At 35.0% G+C, this 21778-nt stretch overlaps 1 non-coding gene across 1 annotated transcript; it reads right to left on the bottom strand.

The window, feature by feature from the left end:
* Nucleotides 1–418: 418 nt before the first annotated feature.
* TRNAY-AUA (transfer RNA tyrosine (anticodon AUA)) lies at nt 419–490 on the bottom strand. Its single transcript has one exon. It is a non-coding gene; the product is annotated as a tRNA-Tyr (tRNA).
* Nucleotides 491–21778: the final 21288 nt, after the last annotated feature.

Raw genomic sequence — 21778 nt, 5'->3', positions numbered from 1 at the left:
AAGCAAATCGTCGTTGTTCCTGCAACAACTCCTATGTGATATATTTATCGATTTTTAGATTTTTGCTCTATTAAATAACTTAAATAGTGATAGAGCAAATAATAAAATCTCCTGTATGTAATTTCTTTCAAAAATGTAAAAATACACGATCTCTTATGTACCACTGCCATAGAATGAATAAATGTGTTTTTTTTCCTACTGAAAAAAATTATATTTTGCACATAGGAGTTATTATAGGGACAAACACGAAATATCCAACTCATCTGGCTGAGAACCCAAGAATAGTTATTCTAATTAACTTATGTTAACAACTGAGAGATTATATATTATTTTAATGTACCGAAGTACATATGATATTTCCATGCAGATATTCTGCGTCATCATACGATGAAAGAGTAATGGAACGGAGAAAAATTCTCTCCGGCGCCGGGATTTGAACCCGGGCTTTCAGCTCTATGTGCTGATGCTTTATCCACTAAGCCACACCGGATACAACTCCGACGCCGGTTAGAATCGTCTCAGATTAAGCTCCAAATCTTGGTTCCCTCTAGTGGCCGCCCTCTGCACTACGTCACAGATGTCTATGAACGCAGGACCGAAGTCCACACATGTGCTGAGGTGCACTCGATATGAGTGACTAGTTGGCCGGGATCCGACGGAATAAGCGCCGTCTTAAATCACGAAGTGATTTACGCATATCATATATATTATTTTAATGTACCGAAGTACATATGATATTTCCATGCAGATATTCTGCGTCATCATACGATGAAAGAGTAATGGAACGGAGAAAAATTCTCTCCGGCGCCGGGATTTGAACCCGGGTTTTCAGCTCTACGTGCTGATGCTTTATCCACTAAGCCACACCGGATACAACTCCGACGCCGGTTAGAATCGTCTCAGATTAAGCTCCAACTCGAGCTGAAAACCCGGGTTCAAATCCCGTCGCCGGATAGAATTTTTCTCCCTTCCATTACTCTTTCATCAACTGAGAGATTATTTTATTTCGTGTGTCACTTTTATTTCAACAACAGTGTTAACTTAGAAGTGAATGCCGTTTTGTGAAAATATAATCATTAGTTCCTACGTTTTAACCCCTATTCATATCTACAGGATAAACCGTAAGTAATGTTATTATTTTAGGCGGTTATACTTTGAGATATTCCAAACAAAACGTTTACAACAATTTTGCTCTTCTTGCTTTCTTTTAGAGATAATAATTGTTTTATCTTAAACATTTCACAGCGTGTTTTAAAAAGAGCCATTGATTTAATTCTCAATATGCTGAATCAATTTAAGAGAGCAGCGTGTTATGATAATAAATTATTGAAAGGAACTTTGTTTTGTGCTTTTAAAAGTGCAGAAACGAGCAAATGCTGGGTAATTTTCGGTGCTGGACCCCGGACTCATTTCACCGGCATTATCACCTTCATTTCATTCAGACACTAAATATCCTAGATGTTGATACAGCGTCGTAAAATAACCCAATAAAATAAAAAAAAATAAAAGTGCAGAAATTTGATCCGAATAAATAGGGCTATAACAAAATAGAATGTAATATAATAACAATGAGGAGGAAGAAAAGAAATATGAAAATTAAATAAAATACACAATAAAAGGGTATGATAATAAATTCATCTGGTGATCGAGAGGAAAAAAAAGGGGAAAGGAGGGAAAAGATATATATATATATATATATATATATATATATATATATATATATATATATATATAGAGAGAGAGAGAGAGAGAGAGAGAGAGAGAGAGAGAGAGAACTTAAAAAAATCCCTCTCGGAATTCCTAGTAAGCATCGCATCCCTGCAGAGTAGAGGGACTCTAGAGCACAGTGAACCTGAAACAACTTGCCTCTCTCCCATCGGGCAACAAGTTTCGCTCCCTGGTCATTAATTTTCTAAATTTCTTCCGCGAGATGTGTTTTTTTTCTTTTCGAATACAATTATGTTCTAAACATTTCCCAACAACTGAGACCCTTACCTTAAGTGAATGAGAACTTATTCACCCAATCCTAATCCTATTCAATCTAAGAGCGCACTGCTGAAAAGTGAGATGGAAAGTTATATATTCGTTGCAGAGAAATTTCTGTGAGGATTATTACAGAGCATGGAATCAAATGGTCTATCGTGTTGGGCAGTTCTCCATAATCTCTAAGCGGAAATATGTAATTATATGCAAATAAATCTGCTTGAATTACGTGTCTCCTCTATCGACAGTTTGTTAGCATCAGTTAACTCTGCCACACCCTGGCCTGGACACGCGAGAGGAAATGCAAATTACACAATTGCATGAACTGTGCACTTATATCATTTGTCGGTAATCGATCAGTAATCTAATTGCTCCTAAAGAAAAAGAAATTACATTTATTTTTACCAAACCTTTCAAAGAACATACAATTGCTTATAAAGAAATGGCTTTTAGAGAACCCGGGGGTTCATAGCCGCCTCACATAAGCCCGCCATTGGTCCCTATCCTGAGCAAGATTAATCCAGTCTCTACCATCATATGCCACCTCCCTCAAATACATTTTAATATTTTCCTCCCATCTACGTCTCGGCCTTCCCAGAGGTCTTTTTCTATATACATTTCTAGATTCAGCCATACGTGCTTCATGCTCTGCCCTTCTGAAACGTCTGGATTTATTGTTCATAATTTTGTCAGATGAGGAATAATTGTGTCTTGTGTAACATTCTCTATTCTCCTGTATGTTCATCCCTCTTACGTTAGCCTCAAATACTAGGGCAACATAGTTACTGTTTCACACTACATTTATTTAGGTTACTTTTGACATTACATACTTCAAATATAGTCTCTTGCCATGTCAACAATACGTTGCCAAATTTTTGGAAGATGGCGGACTCCATCTGCAGCAGCATTTCTGGATATCTCTCTCACTGATCAATCTAAAGCTCTTCTGATGTCAAATCTTGATTGAAAGCCAATGCCTCGCCTCCACCCAACTTGCAATAGTTCAGTATGGTAGGAAGTCTCTCCCATAGGCTTCTTGTAATGTCCTACAGCACTGAGTTGCATGTTTTTCTCGTGTATCTTGGATTTTTATGAAGCAAAGTTTGTTTATACTTTTAGAGTTGTATTGTTTACTACAAATCAGAAACAGTCACTATATTTAGAAAATATGACTACTTCGAGACTTTCAATGTTACAAATTTATGAAATAATTGCTGTTCTATTATGTAGTACGAGATTTCAATAGCCACCGTTAGGAGCACTGCTTACAGAATTGTTGCATGACATCACCGAACATATTAAAGAGTCAAAAACACCTAATTTGATTATATTTTACTCCAACAAAAACATTTTTAGGAACTCTCTGAAAGATGCAACTGTTAAATGATTCATTTTGGGTTTGACTTTTTCCATGAAGAGATTTCTTCAACAGTTGATCAACAGCTAGTTTCCTGAAAATGGGCTTAATTTTTCAATTACAGCAGGTTGCAGGAAATTCTTGTTTACAAAACAAGAGACAGTTTTGGTAGGTGTAGTCGTGGCAGTTCAAGATAGAAGGTGCGCGGGGATTTAAATTCAAGTATTTAAATGTGCGAAACTATTTATTTATTTATGTATTTATTTATTCTGGTGTAGTTAAGGCCATCAGGCCTTCTCTTCCACAACACCAGTAATACAAATACAATAATAGAAATAAACAGAAAAAAATACACTATAATATACAAAGTAAAGCTACACAAGAAATAAAGAGAGAGAGAAAAAAACACTATAAACAAAGTAAAGCCACACAAAAATATACAGGTTCCAGTCACACAAATTTTAAATGAGTGATTAAGTATCATAATTAATTCCATCCTAACTAATTAACTAACATAAACAAGAAACTTGCAATTTTAATCTAGGTTAAAAAAGAAAAAGAAAAAAAAACACAAATCAATACTTCTAGCAATACCTAAAAAACATTAACTAAGACAAAATTTTCCAATTTAATTTTGAATTGTGATAAAGTCCGGCAGTCCCTGACATCATTAGGTAACGAATTCCAGAGGCGAGGCATTTCTACAGTATAGGAAGATGGGTATAAAGACGTTCTATGATGAGGGATAGAAAGAAGTGCTTGATGTCGGTTTCGAAGAGTTGTAAGAAATTGAAAGCGCGATAACAGATATTTCGGAGTAGAAGTATGCATGATTCTAAACAGAAGAGACAGTGAATGCATTGTTCTTCGTTCCTTCAGACGCAACCATGAAAGTAACTGAAGGGAAGGTGTTATATTGTCAAATTTACGAGTATTGCAGATGAATCGTATGCACACATTATGAACACGTTGTAGTCTCTCAGCTAAGAGTGAACTTACATTAGTTAGCAAGGAATCGCAATAATCAAAATGAGGCATTACAAGCGTCTGAATAAGATTCTTTTTTAGACTAAGTGGTAGAAATTCTTTCATATGAAACAAGGAGTGAAGTTGAGAAAATAATTTTTTGCAAATGTGTGTTACTTGAGTATTCCAATTTAGATCGCTATCCATAAAAATGTCAAGATTTTTAACGGTTTCACTGTATTTAACAATAATCCCATTCAATATTATATGTGGTATAGTACTGCTATCAAGAGTGCTTCGTAGACGATTATGCCCCATTACGATTGCTTGCGATTTCTCTGGATTTAACCTTAATCCAAATTTGTGTGCCCACAGTGAAATCGAATTCAAGTCTTCGTTTATTTTGTTTACTGCGTCACTAGTCTCGTCAGGGTGGAAATGCAAATAAATTTGCAAGTCGTCAGCATACATATGGTATTTGGAGTGTTTTATCATATTAGTCACGTCATTAATATAGATCATGAAGAGTAAAGGTCCGAGAACTGATCCTAACATAATATAAATTATATATCAAAATGTTCAGGATACTTTCCTCTATCATATAATTAGAAAAAAAATCCGTTTTTTTTTACTCCCATAACGACCAACTTTCCTTTCCTTTCCGCATTCCTACAAATTCTAATGTAATATAATATAACCTTAATCACAACTATCCAATAAATATTGTTCACTACCTATCACCTGAAACGTTAATGTTACTGTAATAGGAAATTAATTCTTGCGACTACTGAATATACAGTAGGCCTACATATAAATTTTTCTTTGGCCTAAAAAATTTCACAGTCAATTGAGAAGAATTTAGCCGATTGAATTGACCAAATTTTCTTCTAACAAGTATTGAACCATTCGTTCATAACACTGATATAAGTAAAATTTAAATCTCTCGTTTCCATTGTTTAGAAATGTTATTAAATAAGAAATATATAATTTTGGCATAATTTTTTTATACAACAGAATCCTGTGCTGATTCGTGTATAAAAATTCGCTTTCATACTTTCTTAGTTGGCTGTTATGATAATTTCTTTATGCGGCTTCCGTTCTCTCTTTATGCTGGAACTTAAATTTACCTGTGCACTTTCAACAGACGGCTGCTCAGCATTGCGGGCTGGATTAATTCCTGCGAGATTTGTGGTGGAAAAGGTGGTTTCTTCCAACTCTTCGGTTTCCCTCCGGTGTTGTCATTTCACTATAATTACAATACACACAACCCATAGTAATGAATTACCTTTCTCAGCTCAAAGGGAATTGTTAACACGAATTACATTAATTGCGTATGTTAGAATAGGCCATTTATCTAAACCATTTTAGTTGTTAAAGCATCACAATGCCATTAAGTGATCACTGGGATCAAAGCGTTTCAAATGAAATTGCAGTAGAAACACAACAGAGGTATTCAGACCACATATACTATGCTGTGATTTTTAATTTTCTGTATTCTTTTGCATTACTAGATTACAAAATATGAGGCATTTCGTGCATATGTATAAGTGTATGTGTAGTTTAAGTAACTGTATGCTCGACCATGCCGAAATGTAGTAATTATACACCTAGTAGCAGTTCTTTAATGCATGTCATTAAAGTACACCTACTCATTAAAGTTCAGGTGTTTTCAGCCAATGACAACTCAGCTTACAGGTGTTCAGCCAATGACAACTCAGCTTTGTACCGTTATAAAACCGCAAGTATCGATTATTCTCGGATATGCAATCGAAAGAGAATTAGCGAAAAGTCACGGAGGCTGGAAATCCAATACTGTCGCAGAAGGTTGTGTTCTGTTACTGTAATAATTAGCGTTAATTGTAAATAATATTCAAATAAATTCAATTTGTCATCTCGTTTTTCAATGTCGAATTCAATAATCAAGGTTATACCAAGTTTAACGGGATTACATCAAGGTCAATGACATTATTGTTCCTCGGAAAAAATCAATACTTTCGCGTCTGCGCACATCTCACAATTCACGACCTAGAACAAGGTCACTTCCGATCTTGTCAGATATAAATAAAATGTATACATCTGAATAATTTCTAGTTAGAAATATGGTTGAGCATAAAAAGTCGTATGAAACTCGCCTATAATGGTAATTAAGAAGCTCGTATGAAAATTATGAAACTCGCTTGCGCTCGTTTCATAAACATCCATACTCGCTTCTTAATTACTATCATTATAGGCTCGTTGCATAATGTACTATTTAATATTCTGTAGTAGGCATATACACAACTTTGTCATGTCTTTTTATGTTGCCGATGTATGCATTCTAAAATACCATGCCTGGCTATTTCTATTTGTAAAAATCCCTGATCACTTATAACAGGTTGAGCAGTCTAATACACTTTCAAGACAACAACTTTTATCAATTTCAATATTCTGCCACCTAGCGACTGCTAAAGAAGTTACGTTATAAACCCGATGGAATTGCCTGGCGTAATAAGTTGCAGCAGTACTTCCATCTAGCGGTCGTTACTTACAAATTCATTTTCGACAGTGGCGCTCCTCGCGGTTGCTCTCTTTGATAACTTGGCAATGACCAGACTGACAGAGTGAGCCGTAAGTAATGGCATTGATTCCAGGTGATTATGCTTTGAGATATTTCAAACAAAAAGTTTTGGCTAGATTTTGCTTCATTTTCGAGATAAAAATTATTTTATATGAAACATTTAATAGCGTTTTGGGAAAGTTCATTGATTTAATTCCCAATGTGCTCACTCAGTTTAATAGAACAGTGAATTATGATAATAAATGATTGAAGGAATTTTAGTTTTGTTCCTAAAAAGCGCAGAAATTTGATCCGACCAAATGTAACATTGTAAAATTCGCTTGCAGGAACTGAAAGCTTCCTTACGTTTTCCATATTAACTATTTGTACTAAATCAGTTGCTTTTTATTATATTTCAGGTATTTTACTTTCTTTTTTCAATTATGGTATTATTTTTATGTTGTTTAGTGCCGATTTTGTTATGCTATTATCATTTTTTACAATATGTTACTATTCTGTTCTTTAACTTTTGGTAACATTTTCACTGCTTGTATATACTTTGTGACCTGGTAGAGTGTAAGAGAAGATCCTATGGCCTTAACTCTGCCAGTATAAATAAATAAATAAATAAATAAATAAATAAATAAATAAATAAATGAATGAATGAATGAATGAATGAATGAATGAATAAATAAATGAATAAATAAATTAATTAATTAATTAATAAATAAATGAATGAATAAATAAATAAATGAATAAATGAATAAATAAATAAATAAATATATATATATATATATAAATAAAAAATAAATAAATAAATAAATAAAAAATTAAATAAATAAATATATAATTAAAATAAATAAATAAATAAACAAATAAACAAACAAATAAACAAACAAATAATAATTATTATTAGTATGACTATTATTATTACTATTATTATTATGACTATTATTATTACTGTTATTATTATGACTATTATTATTACTATTATTATTATTATGACTATTATTATTACTATTATTATTATTATTATTATTATTATTATTATTATTATTATTAAAGGAGCGGCGCTTTTCTGCCAGTAAGAAAGGTTGTATTGCACATACAACGTTGGACACCATGACAGATCACAATTTGTAAAAGAATGTCAAAGTCAGTACAAAACACAACACAAACATAGATACAGACTTGAGTTCAGACAAGACAATCACAGGTATCCTTCAAATTAGTACGAATCATCAGACTTGCAGTTGTCTGGAGCTGTCACATCAGTCGCCATCGCTATGACTCACATATCGGTCGGAAATGGCGATTTCTTGGAGCTGCGATTTTCGAACTACAGTCACTGTCGGAACCAGCGACGAAACTGTCACAGCGACAAAATCTCAGGTCTCCAAATCACACCCTACCACCATTCAATCATAATTTTCTGCCCAAGGGCAGGTCTTCCATTGCAAACCTAGAATTATACAATCTTTCCTTTTTTCTGACTCCCGCATATGATTCATACTTATATCTTATTGTCGTCTATCATCTGATATCTTCTTCTGCTTCTAACTCTTTTCTCGTTCACCATTCTTTCCAGTGCATCCTTCAGCAGACAGTTTCTTCTCAGCCAGCGACCTAACGAATTTCCTTTTCTCTTCCTGATCAGTTTCAGCATCATTCTTTCTTCACACACACTCTTTCCAAAATAGCTTCATTTCTTTTTACCGTGGAAAGACTGATTATGCCCTGAATAATTTCGAGGCAAAAATTGTTCCGGGGCCGGGTATCGAACCCGGGACCTTTGGTTTAACGTACCAACGCTCTACCAACTGAGCTACCAGGGAACTCTACCAGACACCGATCCAATTTTTCCCTCTATATCCACAGAACTCAAAGTGGGCTGACAATCGTCAAGCAACCAAAGTTGATTGCACACTAACTCTGTGCGACTTAAATTGTGATTTTCTGTTAACGAACAGTGACGTGTATTATGCAAATCAAGCTTTCAGGTATAACTCCCTGTAAAGTTGATTTGAATAGTTGGTACGTTAAACCAAAGGTCCCGGGTTCGATACCCGTTCCCGGAACAATTTTTCCCTCGAAATTATTGAAATAAACTTTACAGGGAGTTATACCTGAAAGCTTCATTCATTATGCCCTGTTTGCAGTTTTTTCTTGTGGTAGCTTCCCGTTGCTTTCCGCACACCACTCTCTCTTTCGCATCTTGTAAGATCCTAGGGGTCCCAGCGAGGAGATAAGGAGAGTGGATTTGACTATTAGGCCCTCGAAATTCATCGCAAGGGTTAAATATCAATTCTGTCAATGTTTTTGACCCGATGAGAGACCGGACCACTATAAGAAAGTCAATAATTTTTATCTCTAGGGAGGTAAGTAATTCACTCCCCGTTTCCAACAATAAGCAATAAGCCTACTTTTAGGTAAAATCAATTTGATTTCTTAAAAGCAACATCATAATAGTGTACTCTACTCATAGGAAATGAAAAAATTCTTAATGTAGATCTAGAAATAGAGGAATTTCGAAGCTAAGCATGTGGAATTTTATTAAAAATGGTAAAAATCTGTCTGAAGTTTAGAGTCCAATGGCACACTTTTAATTACGGTTTGTGCGTGGTTGGTCATTTGGGAACAAGAATCTAGACTAAAATCAGCGAGTTTTGTTATTGTCCCCTTATGCAGACTTCGCTCTAAATGGCAGGAACGGACAGAAGCGGAATTGCAAGCTACCACCGCAGCGTAATGGGTTTCATCCGCTGATGAGGCGGGTGTTTGTGTTTGTGTTTGTGTTTGTTCTTGCCTCTGTGTAGCCAGGGAAACGGAATAAAAAGTAGCCTCTTCTTTTTACTTGCCAATTGCTTCACAAACATTGTGTTTATTTGCGTACCAATTAGAGTGAATTCAAACCAAATTCAGATATTTCACGTATTCCTCATTTAAGTTTATTCCATATAACAAATTAGGTATTATTTGCAGTTGTGATACATTGAGTGGAAAGCAGGCATCGGGATAAGTACACAAAAAAACTATCAGGAAACAAATTCATTCATTCATTTATTTTATTCCATAGATCTTACATGAGCAATGAAGCTTTAAGATGTGGAACAAGTCAACATTTTACAATATTACAATTACAATTTTTACAAATTTTTATAGTTTTACAATTTAGTAATTTTCTACAATTTTTACAATTTTGTGCAATTTTTTACATTTTATTTTTACATTTTGGCGAGATGTAGTGAGATGAGATGAGGTCCGAGGATTCGCCAAAATATTACCCGGCATTTGCCTTTTGGTGGGGGAAACCTCGGAAAAACCCAACCAGGTAATCAAATAGAAGGGGGGTAATCAAATCAAAGGAGTTGATGCCAAGGACTCGCCATAGAAAATCCGGCTTCAGTTCCACGGCTGGGGAAAACCTCGGAAGAAACCAAAGACCAAAGGGGGATCCAACTCAAGCCCGAACGCAGCTCCGGATCAGCAGCCCAGCGAGTCTGCCGACTGAGCTACATCGATGGCTCTATTAAAAGTATACAATACGTAGCCAATCAGATTATTAAATTTACAAACGCAAACGATCATTCATAAGTTGAGCTATATGTATAATACAAAACAAGTTAATTAAATTTAAGGCATAAACAATTCAACCAGTTGTGATATACAGAAATTGATAATACATATCATGCAAACTACTTCAAATTACAAACACAAACAATTTATCAGTAGAGCTATATAGATTACTATTCAATTTAAAGCATATACAATTCATCGACCAAAACTATATAAATATATACAATACAAAGTAGCATACTTTCATTAAGCTATACAAATTTGTGGAATTAATATCAAGTAGATTAATTCAATTTATAATCATAAACAATTCATCAGTTGAGCTATACAGATATTTACAATTTTAGAGCTACACGAATTGAATATAAAGATCCAAATCTGACTTTCAGGAATAGCTCCCTCTAGAAATTTCAAGGGAAAAATTGTTCTGGGGCCGGATATCGAACCCGGAACATTTGACCGAGCGCAGGAACTCTACAAGACACCGACTCAATTATTCCCTTTTATATCCGCATACTTCAAGTGGATTGACAAGCTGTCAAAAGACCCAGCATTGAGTGCACACTTTTTCTGTATAACTTAAATTGTGGTTTTCTGTTAACGAACAGTGACATGTATTGTACAAATCTGACTTTTCAGGAACAGCTCCCTTTAAAACTAACTTGAATAATTTCAATTCAAGAGAAAGATTGTTCCGGGGCCGGGTATCGAAACCGGAACCTTTGGCTGAGCGCTCTAACGCTCTACGAACTGCGCTACCTAGGACCTCTACTAAACCCTGGCTGAGATTAGTGTACTAAAATGCAAATTATACCGCAGGTGTAATACACTTTATTTCCATAAAGATGACATATAATTTCAAATAATACTTTTCATATTTTTCCCCCTTTTCAGGCCAAACTGGTACGAAATTACGACCCTTAGCACTCTAACGCAATTATTGAAGGGCATCTCATTCATAATTTTTCAGATATAGTATAGTCGCATTCATAATTTTCGCAGTCGTAATAATCGCATTCATAATTTTCGCAGTCGTAATAATCGCATTCATAATTTTTGCAGTCGTGACAATCGCATTCATAATTTTTGCAGACGTAATAGTCTCATTCATAATTTTCGCAGTCGTAACAATCGCATTCGTAATTTTCGCAGTCGTAACAATCGCATTCATAATTTTCGCAGTCGTAATAGTCGAATTCATAATTTTTGCAGTCGTAATAGTCTCATTCATAATTTTCGCAGTCGTAACAATCGCATTCATAATTTTCGCAGTCGTATTAGTCGAATTCATAATTTTTGCAGTCGTAATAGTCTCATTCGTAATTTTCACAGTCGTAACAATCGCATTCATAATTTTCGCAGTCGTAATAGTCGAATTCATAATTTTTGCAGTCGTAATAGTCTCATTCGTAATTTTCACAGTCGTAACAATCGCATTCATAATTTTCGCAGTCGTAATAGTCGAATTCATAATTTTTGCAGTCGTAATAGTCTCATTCGTAATTTTCACAGTCGTAATAATCGCATTCATAATTTTCGCAGTCGTAATAGTCGAATTCATAATTTTTGCAGTCGTAATAGTCTCATTCGTAATTTTTCCAGTCGTAACAATCGCATTCATAATTTTCGCAGTCGTAATAGTCGAATTCATAATTTTTGCAGTCGTAATAGTCTCATTCGTAATTTTCACAGTCGTAACAATCGCATTCATAATTTTTGCAGTCGTAACAATCGCATTCATAATTTTTGAAGTCGTAATAGTCTCATTCGTAATTTCTGAAGTCGTAACAATCACATTCATAATTTTCGCAATCGTAATAGTCGAATTCATAATTTTTGCAGTCGTAATAGTCTCATTCGTAATTTTCACAGTCGTAACAATCGCATTCATAATTTTTGCAGTCGTAACAATCGCATTCATAATTTTCGCAGTCGTAATAGTCTCATTCGTAATTTTCACAGTCGTAACAATCGCATTCATAATTTTTGCAGTCGTAACAATCGCATTCATAATTTTCGAAGTCGTAATAGTCTCATTCGTAATTTCTGAAGTCGTAACAATCGCATTCATAATTTTCGCAGTCGTAATAGTCGAATTCATAATTTTTGCAGTCGTAACAATCGCATTCATAATTTTCTCAGTCGTAACAAGCGCATTCATAATTTTTGCAGTCTTAATAGTCACATTCATAATTTTCGCAGTCGTAATAGTCTATTTCATAATTTTCGCAGTCGTAATAGTCTATTTCATAATTTTTGCAGTCCTAATAATTACATTCATAATTTTCGCAGTCGTAATAGTCTATTTCATAATTTTTGCATTCTTAATAGTCACATTCATAATTGTTGCAGTCGTAACAATCGCATTCATAATTTTCGCAGTCGTAATAGTCTATTTCATAATTTTTGCAGTCTTAATAGTCACATTCATAATTCTTGCAGTCGTAACAATCGTATTCATAATTTTCGCAGTCGTAATAGTCTATTTCATAATTTTTGCAGTCTTAATAATTACATTCATAATTTTCGCAGTCGTAATAGTCTATTTCATAATTTTTGTAGTCTTAATAGTCACATTCATAATTGTTGCAGTCGTAACAATCGCATTCATAATTTTCGCAGTCGTAATTGTCTATTTCATAATTTTTGCAGTCTTAATAGTCACATTCATAATTTTTGCAGTCTTAATAGTCACATTCATAATTTTCGCAGTCGTAATAGTCTATTTCATAATTTTTGCAGTCTGAATAGTCACATTCATAATTGTTGCAGTCGTAACAATCGCATTCATAATTTTCGCAGTCGTAAATGTCTATTTCATAATTTTTGCAGTCTTAATAGTCACATTCATAATTTTTGCAGTCGTAATAGTCTATTTCATAATTTTTGCAGTCTTAATAGTTACATTCATAATTGTTGCAGTCGTAATAGCTGTATGAAAAGTCGCCCCCGTCTGAGCAGGCTACACGCAATGGCGCAAGGTTTGGATGTGCAGTGTACGAGAAGGATGCGATTCCTCCGGAGTGTCTTGACCGGTTGCCGAGCGGTGAGGGGCGGTGTGGGCGGACTTGTTTGTGTTTAATCATGAGCTCCCGGAGGTGCTGCAGGTAGCCGGTCCTGCTGGATGGAGGGGCAGCCCCGCACTTTCCTTTGTCTGGCTACCTAATTAAGCTAATGAAAGGGCTACGCAGTGCGGATCCCGAAAATTATCATGCTAATTTGACAGCTTGTTAACTGCACATCACCTCTGACACGTTGCTGTGGTCATCTGTGCAGGGATTCACTAAGTCGTTGGCTTCCGGAAGATACGAAGAGAAATCCGGACAGTAGATTAACTTCCGAGAAATTCAAGGAGAACAATCTCTATTCTGTGAAAATATATCTGCGTCCACAATTTCAGTCACTTTCAGATCATGTTAACAGTTTTTAAGTACTATGGACAGTTATAGTCACGTAATTAATTACACCCGTTCACCGCTGTTACCAGCTTCACTCGCCCAAGACCCGCAAGCAGTGGAAGCGGGCGCGCAGAGGATTGTTCACCCAATACTTTTATACTAAGAAGTGACAGAGAGGTCAACATGGAATTCTTATAATTCCATGAAACTTTTATGCTGTTCATGATTGTTATTTTAAGCATGTTTGGGATATGAAATAAAATTTTGATATTTCATTTCATTCCTGTCTTTAAACTTCTTACTTACTTACTGGCTTTTAAGGAACCCGAAGGTTCATTGCCGCCCGTACATAAGCCCGCCATAAGTCCCTATCCTGAGCAAGATCAATCCAGTCTCTATCATCATATCCCACCTCCCTCAAATCCATTTTAATATTATCTTTCCATCTACGTCTCGGCCTCCCTAAAGGTCTTTTTCCCTCCGGCCTCCCAACTAACACTCTATATGCATTTCTGGATATGCCCATACGTGCTACATGCCCTGCCCATCTCAAACGTCTGGATTTAATGTTCCTAATTATGTCAAGTGAAGAATACAATGCGTGCAGTTATGCGTTGTGTAACTTTCTCCATTCTCCTGTAACTTCATCCCTCTTAGCCTCAAATATTTTCCTAAGCATCTTATTCTCAAACACCCTTAACCTATGTTCCTCTCTCAAAGTGAGAGTCCAAGTTTCACATCCACAAAGAACAACCGGTAATATAACTGTTTTATAAATTCTAACTTTCAGATTTTTTGACAGCAGACTGGATGATAAAAGCTTCTCAACCGAATAATAACAGGCATTTCCCTTATTTATTCTGTGTTTAATTTCGTCCCGAATATCATTTATTTTTGTTACTGTTGCTCCAAGATATTTGAATTTTTCCACCTCTTCAAAGGATAAATTTCCAATTTTTATATTTCCATTTCGTACAATATTCTCGTCACGAGACATAATCATATACTTTGTCTTTTCGGGATTTACTTCCAAACCTATCTCTTTACTTGCTTCAAGTAAAATTTCCGTGTTTTCCCTAATCGTTTGTGGATTTTCTCCTAACATATTCACGTCATCCGCATAGACAAGCACCTGATGTAACCCGTTCAATTACAAACCCTCTCTGTTATCCTGGACTTCCCTAATGGCATACTCTAGAGCAAAGTTAAAAAGTAAAGGTGATAGTGCATCTCCTTGCTTTAGCCCACAGTGAATTGGAAACACATCTTACAGAAACTTACCTGTACGGACTCTGCTGTACGTTTGACTGAGACACATTTTAATTAATCGAACTAGTTTCTTGGGAATACAAAATTCAATAAGAATATCATATAAAACTTCTCCCTTAACTGAGTCATATGCCTTTTTGAAATCTAGGAATAATTGATGCACTGTATCCTTATACTCCCATTTTTTCTCCATCTTTATACTCCCCGCATTTAAATTTAACAAGATGGAAGCTTCTCGTTAACTATTTCATAATTGAAGCAATGAAGAACTCTAAACTTAAACTGATCCAGTCGTGTACGGAAAAGTATTTAAAAAAATGTACGAGGTCATACAGATTCTATAACATCAGTTCAAGGTCAAATATTTCGCATTTTAGGAACAGTATTCCGCATGGAGATTCAAGTAATCTCCCCTTCAAATAGTTTAACTCACTTTCCATGAATTGTGATATTATACTGTTTAAATATATCGCTGCTGCTGCCTCGTGGGTGTGACTTTCATAATTCTGCACATTCCTGGTCACTATGTCAGTCAGAATGTTAGATCCGCCGCCGACAAAAGGAGCGTGTTCCACCACGGTGACCACGTACAAGGACGAGGATATCGTCGATTTCTGATCAAAGCATTCAATGTGGTTACTAACCTTGTGTAACTTAATCGAACAATGTGTAGGTTCTAGCATATTAAAGAGCAGCTGTTTCCACGAGAATAGGAACATTGGACAAATACCGTAGTTGCAAAAATACATCATACAGGATAGAAGTGAAATAATCTTGCAGATTTTCAGAGCGAATAACTCATGTTGTATGTAACAAAATAGTGTAACACCATATTGATTGAAAGTTCACAGATTTCTCAGAACAAAATGTTTTCTTTCAAATCCCTCGAGCGGGCGCGTCGTTGGTTGAAAATCAACACGCTTGAGTTTTCCGTTGTAAATAATTGCTGACAATGGTAACAGGTTACTGAAAACAAGTTTTCTTTAATTACTCTCTCCTCTAGCGGATTGTATCTGCGTGTATTTTTGCAGTTTCTGTCGTGTTTTGAAAGAGCGTAGACGCATTTGTTGATCATTGTCCAGCAAGCGCCCGCTTGTAACATACTTTGTTTTTACTTGTAGAATCCGTGAGTTAGTGTTAAGATTATTGAATGATAGAAAGTGTCGGTAGTCTAATTGTACTGTAATTTATTTCTCACTATAATGTTGTATGATACCATTCAGAACACTACCAGTCATAAAGTACACAACATTTCCAAGAAAAATGTAAATATATTGGACAACAATCTAATTGTAACTTACTGTTACTTTCAAAGCCTCAATTTTCAATTGAGAGTACAATATAATATAATATAATATAATATAATATAATATAATATAATATAATATAATATATAATACCGGTATAATGTAATATAATATAGTAATATAATATAGGCCTAATATAAGGGTATAACGGAATTTCCTATCTTCACAGTATTAAATTGTACTTTACCTTACATGAGCAACTTTTTCTCGAATGCCGTCTCTTATCGTGTAACCTGTCTTCAGGTAGCAGAACTGGCGAATAATAATTTTTTCCCCATTCGTATATTTTTTTCAAAGATTTTCAGTAGTTACCTTAGGTAACATTTCCAAAATTGAATAAGTTAAATATAATTGCTTCAATAAATTAAAAACGTTCAAATAAATAATTCCTGCAGATTTCAGCTTTCTTGACTAAATAGATGCTGACAAACTCTGTGAGAATCTAAAGTTACGCAAAATAAGTGTTAAAATAAAACATATATTACTACCCCTCCTAAGTAAAGCGAAAAATTAACATAGATATAATTTTAATATACTCATATATGTGATATGCTATTTTGAAAGGGAAAAATCAAAAACTAAATTGGAATAATAAAAATTATATAATTATTTTCCTCTCAGAATCAGTAATTTAAAAATAATAAATGTCGAAATTAAAACTTGTATACCCCATCTCAGTAATTCGAAAAATTGAAATGGACACAAATTTAGTACAGACATATGTGATACGCCATTTCAAAGAGGGAAAACGAATTTATAAACAGTGAAAATCAGAATTAAAGAAAAAAATCACTCAAAATTCAATTTCTTTTCCCATTACCATAATATTAAGATGATCTCAAATAAAAATGCAATAATAAAAGTGTTTTAATAGGTCTAGATAGAAAGGTGTGCAGATATAGGCCTATCACAGACACTCGGACCCGCTCGAAAAGAAGCGAGAAAATGACTATTGTTTCAAAATCGTTAATCTGGATTTCAGGAGTATTCTGTAATTTTATAAGCTCTCTATGAGTAAGAAGACAAAAATAGTTTAATGCAACAAAATAAAACAATAGAGGCTCTGATGATGGTGTGAAGGAGCACCGAAACAGCTGTAAGCCACACGTGGTTATATAATTTAACACTAGTAGGTTTGCCATTTAATCAATCATTTATATTTAAGTGTTAAAAGTAGTGTACGCAAGATTCAATATGGAAAACAATTTACCATATTATAGTAAAATAAGTGGTTACATATGACATTAACATAATGTAGAAAATATTTTAAATCTGCTGTAATAATATCATAATGTAAATGTTTAGGTCTGTTCCTTCACCACCAATTTTTAAGATTACTATCGAATCATTCCTCCATTCATAGTTTTCTGCCCAAAGGCAGGTCTTTTACTGCAAATCTAGCATTCTCCAATCTTTTCCATTTTCTATCTTCCTATTAAATTTTAACCTTCGCATGTATCTTAATGTCGTGTGTGTAACATTAAATCCAAGAAAGCAATTAAGAAACATGACGAATATGTTGGATTAGAATAGCATTTCCAGTTCAGATACAGTTCGGTCTAGGATATGAAATTCTCTGTTGTCCGTAACTGCTGGTTTTACATTATACAGGGTGTTTAAAAAATACGGGGCATAATTTCAGGTTTGTATTTCCCACATGTAGACAATCAAAATAGTTCATTACAACATGTGTCCGGAAATGCTTCATTTCCGAGTTATGGCCTTCACAACATTGAAATTCACCGAAACGTTTTTCTTCCCGCAGGTCGTAGTCATTACAGAAGATGTTCAAAATGTCCACCTCCTGCTTGAATACAGACCTCACATCGATGTCTCATTGACCTGCGAACACGATCCCAAACTCCAGGAGTATTGCGTATGTCCTCAGAACATGCCACAATTCGATTCCAAAGGGATTCCAAATCAGGCACCGGAGACGAATAAACCAATGATTTTAAATGACCCCACAAGTAGAAATCGAGAGGGTTCAGATCAGGTGAGCGTGGAGGCCATGCAATTGGGCCACCTCTACCTATCTATCGATCAGGAAACCTTCGATCCAAGTACCGGCGAGCCGTACGACTGAAGTGTGCAGGAGCGCCATCATGCAAGAAGTGAATGTGTTGACGATTGATTAGTGGAGTGTCTTCTAAAACATGAGGTATGGTGTTTTCCAGTAAGTTTGTGTACGCCTGCCCCGTAAGTCTGTTTACAAGTACATGGGGTCCAACTAATCGATCACCAATGATACCGGCCCACATGTTGAGGGAGAACCGCATCTGGTGATGAGATGGAACAGTTGCACGTGGGTTTTCATACGCCCATACATGCTGATTGTGGAAATTTGTTATGCCATCTCGTGTGAACTGTGCTTCATCTGTAAATAATACTAAGGCAGGAAAGTTCGGATTTACACCACACTGCTGCAAGAACCACTGACAGAACCTAACTCGTGCAGGGTAATCTGTTGGTGGCAGGGCCTGTACACGTTGCAAATGATAAGAATACAATTGATACTCTTTCAACAGTCTCCAGACAGTCGTATGAGGAACATTGACTTGCAACGCTACCCTTCGTGTGCTGATAGAAGGAGTCATGTTCACAGCCTCCAGAACCTCCTCCTGTACTTCTGGAGTTGTAGATCTTGGTCGTCCCCTTCCCAAACCAGGAGAGTTAAATTTTCCATACTCGCACAGACGGTAATGGAGACGTACAAATATCTTCCGATCTGAACATTGTCGCTGTGGGTACCTCTCCTGGTACAAACGACGAGCCAGCGGAGCATTGCCGTCCGCCTTACCGTACATGAAGTGTATCTCTGCCAGCTCTTGATTTGAATACATGTCGCACAGTCTAACGCCTACACAACACTGAATGTAACTTTCGCCTCGGAATGAACTGTCAGAGTGCCCTCTTAATGTCTCCTTTGACGGCAACGACCTGCGGAAAGAAAAACGTCCCGGTGAATTTCAATGTTGTGAAGGCCATAACTCGGAAATGAAGCATTTCCGGACACATGCTGTAATGACTATTTTGATTGTCTACATGTGGGAAATACATACCTGAAATTATGCCCCGTATTTTTGAAACACCCTGTATATTAAGGGGAGACTCCACTGAAAATCATGAACATTTTTCATAATACTTTTATTTTCATTAAAGAAATCTTTTTTATAAATTTCTGATTACAAATCTAGCAACTTTTTATTCTAAAGTTGGCTTCCTGGAGTTACTAGGTTAATATAGCGGAAGTGAATTTTAATATGTATAATATTCATTTTACTTTCAAATCCATTTTTCCATAAATTAATTTTTTTGATTCAACATAAACTTTTTTATGCCAAACATTAAGCAATTGGACGAACTTTTTATTGCAAGTATTTATGAGGTAGCTGCATGTTTCTATACATATATTTTGTAAGAAATGCTACTTGCTTATTTTATTAATATTTTTTCATGAATTACAGAAAAAATAACATTTTCAAAAATTCAAACCATTTTTTGAAAGCGAATAAATGAGATATTTCACAAAATGAATGCATAGAAATGTTTCTCCATGTGTTTCAAATACAGTTAAAAAAAAAAAAAGGAAGCTTAAAAATTTAGATCTTCTACTAAGAATTTGAGTTTGAAAATATGTAAAAAAAAAACAGAAAATAAAAAATAAAGATCCAAACACATTTGGGAGTTAAAAATTTGGATTTTGTTAGTCCTTTACATAGTAAACATGCTCTCAAAATTTTGTTGAAAAAAAATTTTCATTTTTTACCTCCTCACTTTTGCTTCTATATTACATTAAAACTGTCACATATCTGGACATCATAACAATCCCCTACTGCTACTTTTAATTATTTTAAGCTTGACAAAATTTAGGCGGAAACAACTTAAAATCAGTGGGGTTTATGTAAGATGGTAAATATGGTCATCTTTTCAATGTTGCCAACCTTTACCATCACCAAACATATAAAATCACAATGTTATATACCTAAATAATATTAATAATAATAATAATAATAATAATAGTAATAAATGTATTATTTATCCGGTATTAAAATATATTTTGTCCGGCAAAATGAAATTCAATGGTGTGATCAAACAGATAATGATTCATGAGACGTACTCTAAACATTTATTTTTATCACACGAAATCGTTAGTACGAACTTCGAAAACCGAATATGACTTCAAAGTGTACACTATTCATCAATTAATATTAACATTAGGTATTAATTACTTTCAGATTTCAAATAACACTCGCTAATAACTTTCGTTTCATGAACGTTGGCAGTTTCTTTAAAGACAAACTATGCTGTGAACATAAGAGTTAGAGAGCATTTGTGAGTATCGAAATTCGAAACAAAATTGCCAAAAGAAAATTAAACCTGGCAGCTATAAAATCACTATAATCCACAAGTATTGTAGTAACAGGGTGAAAATTGTTAAGTTTCAGCCTTAAGAAAAGTCAGACTACAGCTATGTAGAGGTACACAGAACTATGATTATAGTTTATCATATTCACAGTTTTTTGTAGACTGATAGAACCGTGCAGGATTGATAAGGAGTAACAACATAGATTTTGAAATAAGACACACAGACAAATCCTTTGAATGCGATATCCGAGACGCTGTAGTAATACTCATTATAAACGATGTTTAAGTGATTATAAAACACCCCACAGAAAGGAAATGTTTATAATAAGCAGATGTTTTCTTGTGACGGAACGAAGAATAGTAATGATCTCCTGTGAAGTAAACCGCTATTACATCTAAAACTAAAGCAAAGCTATGACACGCAAGAAAATTCTCATTATCCTGTAGTATTACATCCTTGTCTCCTTTTTAGTTGCCTTTGAGTTTTAGCTATAGTACTGCAGATAACTGCTAAGTTTTCAGCATGACCTTTTACATAGTTAACAACACTGTCGTCCTAGATGAAGTGCTTCAGTTTCCTTATAGTTTATACTATAGTTCACTACTATTACATATATACTGTGTCTGGTTCTCGAAAGGCCGTTAGGTTTTTATATCGACAAGACAATATCGTAATTTCATTAGGATTCAATAGATTAATATCGTCGTTCCTGCAATAACTCCTATGTACAAAATATACAATTTTTGAGTAGGAGGAAAGAACACGTTTATTCATCATGCAAATCTAGTCTTTCAGTTAATGCTCCCTGTAAAGCAGATTTGAATAATTTCAAGGGAAAAAATTGTCCGGGGCCGGGCATCGATCCCGAGACCTCTGGTTGAACGTACCAACGATCTGCCAACTGAGCTACCCGGGAACTCCACCCGACACCGCTCAACTTTTCACTTTTATATCCACGCAACTCGCGTGGGCTGACGAAACGCCAGAGACACACATCGAGTGCACACAATCTCTGTG

The sequence above is a fragment of the Periplaneta americana genome, chromosome 3 (assembly GCF_040183065.1).
Source record: "Periplaneta americana isolate PAMFEO1 chromosome 3, P.americana_PAMFEO1_priV1, whole genome shotgun sequence".
Taxonomy (NCBI): domain Eukaryota; kingdom Metazoa; phylum Arthropoda; class Insecta; order Blattodea; family Blattidae; genus Periplaneta; species Periplaneta americana.
Note: the sequence above shows the minus strand (reverse complement) of the source record. Positions and strands in the feature narration are given on the sequence as shown.